This window comes from Macrosteles quadrilineatus, unplaced genomic scaffold (genome assembly GCF_028750875.1).
Source record: "Macrosteles quadrilineatus isolate MER2022 unplaced genomic scaffold, UCM_ALF_1.0 Scaffold_41__1_contigs__length_1036756, whole genome shotgun sequence".
Taxonomy (NCBI): domain Eukaryota; kingdom Metazoa; phylum Arthropoda; class Insecta; order Hemiptera; family Cicadellidae; genus Macrosteles; species Macrosteles quadrilineatus.
Genome location: NW_026542634.1, coordinates 574,475 through 581,427, shown reverse-complemented (window position 1 = coordinate 581,427; position 6,953 = coordinate 574,475).

Here is a 6,953-nt window from a genome sequence, read left to right as displayed (position 1 = left end):
AATTCGCACTTTATTGATTTAATTTTTAATTTATGAACATACATTTATTAAAATATTAAAAATAAAACATACATAATTGAAAATTGAAACAATATGAATTAAAATCTATATCTGTACATTTTTAAGCGGAGTCAATATTGTCTTAGTCCAGTAATCAATCTTTCGTAAATACACAAATACCATTAGTTGCTTCCAAAAAAGTCAGCTGTTACAACACCACTTGCGACGTTGCCAGATCGAAGGCCGCGGCCTGGAGTTAAAGGCGGCCGTGCTTTTGTACAGGCCTAGGCAATCACTGTATTTATATAGGATAGGCAACTGTTTTCAATTAAGAGAGCAGCCTCCCCGGTTGAGCGACGAAGGCAAATTCAAGAAGCAAACCCCCAGAATCAGTGGAGCACGACTTGTCATCCGCCGCCCCGCCTGAGACACCCCTTCCAGAGACGACAACCCCAGCAAGATCTTCAAGTAGCACAGCACCAGCATGCTACCACTCTCCCGAGCTCATGGACAGGGAGGGGGTATGTGGTTTAGTAGGTATTGGGTATACTACGTGGCAACCTGTAAGAGTTCCGCACTCCCCCGGCACGTCGGGCGCTCCAGGAGGTGCGCTCAACGTATCGGGAAGTGCGTAACGCATTCCAAGCTACCAATAAAAACAATCTATTGCTTTTTGACAAATGAAATGTTACGACCTTGCCTTATTGAACATAATTTGAGAATTTTGTTGAATTTTAATACGGTAAGATAAACCAAACTGTGAAACTGATAATTTTTCTCAACGCCATTATATTTGTAATATTTTTGTATTGGTGTAATAATCTTATCTTAATAATCTTTGTCCCGTTTGCAATAAATAAATAAAAAAAAACTATTTTCAATATTTTAAATTACAGGCTTCCTGCTTTATAAATGCCAGGTTTTATTTTCAATAACGAAGATTTTCTTATACTGTATTTAAACCAACATTTGCTACACAAAACTAAATAGCAATAATGAAAATTAAAAGAAACAACCTGCTTGGAATGATTCAGTCGACTTACAGTAATTAGGTACTGTATGCGAATGCGATGCTACGACTGCCGCGGGTGGCTAGCACCCGCCGAACCCTTCAAAAGAGGATTTGCTGCTCTGTTCAACCCGACATTTTGACAAAACTAAGCGCGATAGAAAAAAAAACAAAGATTATAGAAGTACTGTTCTCTAGGAAACCATTGTTTGTTCTACTCCAAGTTATGCTTCCAGATTCCCAGTGTCAAACCCTACTAATGCATTGCCCTTTCAGGCTGTCATTGTGTCGTTCCCAGAATCCCAATGCCACAAAGTTTCTACAGTCCTGCCATAAGGAACACCATTGCGGCCCCCAGGTCCCACCAATACCGTCCCTAGGCACTCTAATTCCATCCCCAGAATCCATATTTTCTTATAACCACCCATATTCACCCGTACCTCTTCTAAGTTCTATAGGTATAGGTATAGGTTAATCAAAGTTCGGTAAGATACCATAGGGCATAGACACGGCCACCTTAAGTCCAGGCCGCGGCCTTCGAAGTGGCAACGTCGCAAGTAGTGTTGTAACAGCTGTTTTTTTGGAGGCAGTTAATCGATAGATTCGCCAAGATAAACAAAAGAAGGCTAAATTTTGTCTTATATGTTGATTGTTTTGCTCTGTTTACAACACGTTTTAATGTAATATAAATTATACTGATACCATGTAATTTATTTGCTTTTATTCTACTTTATTCTTGTTTATAACTCTGTTTAATCATCTCTGTTGGACGTATACATAATAAAACAAAAATGTCTTAAAGGTTTTGTAAATATTAATAAATAAATCAAATGTGTTCTATTTTTTTTATAACAAACAGTTGTTTTGTTCGGATGTAAATTATAATAGCAATAGCATGAGTAGTAGTAAAGTACATACAACAATATAGACCCCCGTGGTAGGTTGGCCTCCCTTACAGAAATCCTGGATCCGCCCCTGGGACAATGTTATTTGTGTCTTTTAAGAATATTTGTTATTACTATTTATTATTACTTTGTTATTACTTGTTATTACTATTTATTATCACTTTGTTATTATTATTTGTTATTACTTTTCTAGTTAGTAGGGGTACCGGTACTATTGTAAATGCCATCTGTTATTAAACACATATATATGTTGTAAAATGGTGCGATCCGTTGGGAAATAAATAAAGAAAGAATACGCGAAATTTTGATTACTGCGTGCTATGAAAATATTTACTCCATTTTAAATGTACAGAAATAGATTTTCAAGTTATCAAACCTCGGTTATTAGGTTTCGGTTTTCAATTCTATATGTTTTATTTTCAATCTTTTAATACATTTATATTCATAAATTTAAATGTAAATGAATAATACCAGATAATACGCGATTTAATGAGCTGGTGTCACTTGTCTGACATGTTATCTTATGGGACGTCTGGCGCTAAACAACACTACTTGCAACGTTGCCAATTCTACCAGGCCACGACCTGGAGATGGCCGTAGCGTGGTGGTTAGTAGTCTATGCCACACTATGCCAAAACTTGGAACAGAAAACAGAACACGGCTCACACCTTCAACGGGGGTAGCGGATTTTTATCCCCCTGGAATTTTACCCCCTGGGCAAACGTGACGTCACAAACCAGGGGGTAAAATTCCGGCCGCGAACTTTTGAGTTTCGCGACATCAGCTCGATGGATTAAACGCGGAATTAAACATATATTTTCACGGTTGTGAGTTTAATCAGAACATATCAAATTATAAAAACCTCGAATGTACGGCCCGGATTTTTACCCCCGGAATTTTACCCCCCAGATTTTTACCCCCGGAATTTTACCCCCCGGATTTTTACCCCCGGAATTTTACCCCCTGGCCAGATATATAAATTAGTGAGAATGATTAATTATCGTCATTCAGTTTTAACTTAATGGTAAACATTTTATTATTAAGTATCCTATCTTAATTTATATGTAACATTAACTAATTTTGAGATTCGAATGTCAGGATTGGATCTTTGAAGCCAACTGTTGGTTAATATGATCAAAATAAAACAGCGAATTCTGTTTACTTTGCTGAGATTACAAAATAAATAAATAGAGATAGGCTACTAAATAATGAAATTTTTACTATTAATTAAAAACAGAAATAAGAAAATCAATCATTCATTTTCTAAAATCAGCCAGGGGGTAAAATTCCGGGGTGTAAAATTCCGGGGGTAAAAATCCGGGGGTAAAATTCCGGGGGTAAAAATCCGGCCCGTACATCTTCAGTTGTCTAAACGCTAGTTATATGGACAGGGGGTAAAATTCTGGTTTTTATCGCTAATCTAATTAATCACGCTCTGACTCATTAGACTTCCAAATCCGCGGGGGTAAAATTCCGGCCGCGAACAAACTTTTGGCCACTCAGGTTACTACGTCATAGTGACGTCAGCTTTGCCCAGGGGGTAAAATTCCAGGGGGATGAAATTCCGGCGACCCCGTCAACGTACTCCTCTAAACTTGCATGGTTTTTACTGTATGGCACAATATTCTTCCCGATTATCAAAAACATTCATGCTAATAATCTCGTTATAGTTCAAGAATTTTAGGGATAAAAATGTGATTCGTCTTAACAAATTCCGACTAAGTGGAAATTTTGCACAGTTATTCAGTAAGGCAAGTTGACGAAAATGTGAAAAGTCCCCATAAATCCCGGCAGTGCTTCAGCCGCCATCTTGGAAAATGGTGGCCAATTTTTACTTTTATGACCATATTTCACTAACCATTGGCAATACAGAATTGTTGTTGATACAAAAGTTAAAGAACACTTAAAAATAGATAGCTTTTATACTACAATGTTTGCCCTATCTATCTCTAACGGTTTTGAGATAAATTGAAGTTAGTATTAAATTCAAAATTCCCAAGTTACGGAGGAAATAGTTATTTATGCAACTAGTGAGAAAAGTGAGCAATTGACTCACTCAAGAAAAATCCTTACTCTCGAGCCGTAGGCGAGTGAGGAATGGTTTCTCGAGTGAGGCAATTGTACTTTGAACTCGAGTTGCACATTATACTTTTCCTACAGTTACCATAAAACAAATAAATTGGTGAAGAAACATAACCTATTTTTACACAGAAGTGAACTTTTAATATAACATTTAATGTGAAGTGACAAATAGGCCTACAACAGTACAACAGCTGACCAGCTGATTTACAGCCGGTGCTGCCAACGTATATTCGCGCGCATACGACGTTGCCTTCATGTTACGCGCTCACTATTTCGTGCCTTCACGTTGCAAATCTGGAGTGAGACAAAGTAATTAGAGTGAGAAAATGTTAACATTGTCTCACTGATGAGCGAATTGGCCACTTTGCTTTCTCAAATCAGTTAAAGAACATGTACATTGTTAGGTAACTGTAGGAAAAGAAAATTGTTGCAGTTTGCTTATTTATGGATATCTTTTGATCAAACTTGTTATATTTATTTATTTTATACTACGCTATTAATATTTTAAATAAAAGCCTACTTTACTCTCCTTTATAGCAGTAAACCTAAGTACTCGTTAACAATTTCAAAAGTCCTCATGAACACCGGCTGTGATTTTTAACTTTTTGACCTTTTTTTCACCAACTGTTGGAAATATAGAAAGTTTGTTCAGACATAATTAAAGAACACCCAGAAATACATCTTTTTAAGTCCTAACACAATTTTTCCTATCTCTAGCGATTATTGGGGAAAACCCAAGTTAATATCCATTTAATCATTTTGTTTACCCTGTACACTGCAGATCTGTCCAGATGTGTGAGTCACTGCAATGTGCATTCATATGCTGATGATTGCCAGTTGCATTTCTCTTACGAGATTCAGGCCACTGCGCAAGCTTTTGCAGGAGTTAACTCTGATCTGGTGAGAATAAGTGAATGGTCAAGCAAACATGGTTTGAAATTGAACGCTGTGGCAAATGCACTGTTCTTCATATTGCTCCACCCACTACTCTTCACAGAGCTGCAAATGGAGACATGCACGTTCAACTCACAGGTAACCCTTTAATGGTGAGAGAAACTGTTAAGACGTTGGGTGTGGTAGTTGACAGTGGCCTCACATTCTCGGACCACATCTCTTATGTTTCCCAGGTGGCTTTGGGAAGGTTGCGTGGTCTGTACCGGTACAAAAACATCCTACCAGAGACAGCCAAGCTGCAGCTGGTACAGTCACTAGTGTTGTCAGTACTCCATTACTGTTTCCCTGCATACGGAAACAGCATCTCAAGGGAAGATGAAAAAGTGCAGAACTCAGCTGTTCGTTTTGTTTACGGTATCCGTAAGCGTGAATGCGTATCCCCATTTCGGGATGTTGCGGGGTTGCTGTCAATGAAAGCCGTGTGCAGGGCGCAGACTTGTAGCCTCATCCACCGAGTCTTGGTTCAGCAAGAGCCTCGTACTTGGTGGAAAGGCTTGTGGCACGTGGGGTAGTGACCCAACGCGAGACCCGGCACAAAACCTTTCTCCACTTTCAAAAGGAAGTCAGGAGGAAAGGGCCCAAGATCTACAATGATCTCCCCTTGGACCTAAAACAGCTGGGGGTCCTTTCTTATAAAAGGAACTTAAACAAATGTATTAATATTGTAAAATCGTTGTTTATATTTTTATCTTATCACAAAATGTATTTTATTATAATAGTATTGTATTTTTAGTTAGTATTTTACCTGAGTTACTCTGTAAAACAGTTATATTTGCACTGAGAGACGCTCGGAAATAAAGGCATTTTTATTTATTTGTTTATAATATCATACTAGTGTACCTATTGCTCGAATTCGAGCAATTGTAAAGTATTACAGGCGTTATTTTAAAATGAATAACAGTCATAATTTCTGATGACTTTAAAAGAATCAACTAAAAGATTATGGAAATACTCACGATGTACATAATAGTTCCATATAATCAACATTTCTTGTAAATATCTTATCATTTTTCAAATGCTGATATTGGTTTTTAGAGTTTTCTACAAATGTTTCCCACTCATTAGGTTGTCCATAATAATGATTATAAAAAAAAAAACATCATTTCTATTTCTTCTACTTGGTGTTCTATGACTTTCCTATGTTTCCATAGGTTGCAAATTGGCTCTTTCAATGATTGCTCAAGAAATGTAGCACAGTGTTAATTCAGTTTTCTTATTAGTACAGTATATCAAATTGTCCAGGCTTGCTAGCTTCTTTCCATTGTAATATTTATGCCAACCTAAATTTAAATAGTAATATTTCATTTCAACCAAGTCAGTAATTGTCTGTAGCATATGTTTCCTTATTTTCAACTAAAATATTAACAGCAATTAAATTATCCAGCTGATCATAATGTAAACAAATGTGTTCTTCATAAGGATAACATGGGAACTTTAAAAGCCACTGGGGCAGAGCCCAAGGCACTTTTTCAAAAAAGTAAGGCCAGTTTGCAAATCTACACACCTAGATGAACATTTTGGTATATAATATGTGGGATGGGATTAAATCTTAACAAAAAAGCCTTATCGTTCACAAAAGTTTCATGTAGCGTATTAATAATATAGATTTTAAAAACTGATGTTATTTTAGTGCAGGATAAAAAACAATGTTTTAGTTTGTTTATGAACATCTTTTGATCAAACTTGGCCAATTTATTTATTTTATGCCAAGCCATTAATGTTTAACTAAGAAAAAAACGTTATTATTCTCCCTGTACATCTTTCAAGTCCTTAAGACATTTGCCCTATCAATACGGTTATTGAGAAAAATTGAAGTTAATATTAACAAAACATGATTTTTTTTTCCTAGAAGTTAAATTCTTTTCTCAAACAAATCTTACATATCAGTGGCCCGGCCTGCTACGGGAAAGTTTTAGGGTTTAGATATTAAATGTAAGCTGTAAAATGTTAGATATACACTTAGTTATTGTACCAAAAAAAATATAGTAATAATGTAACATGCA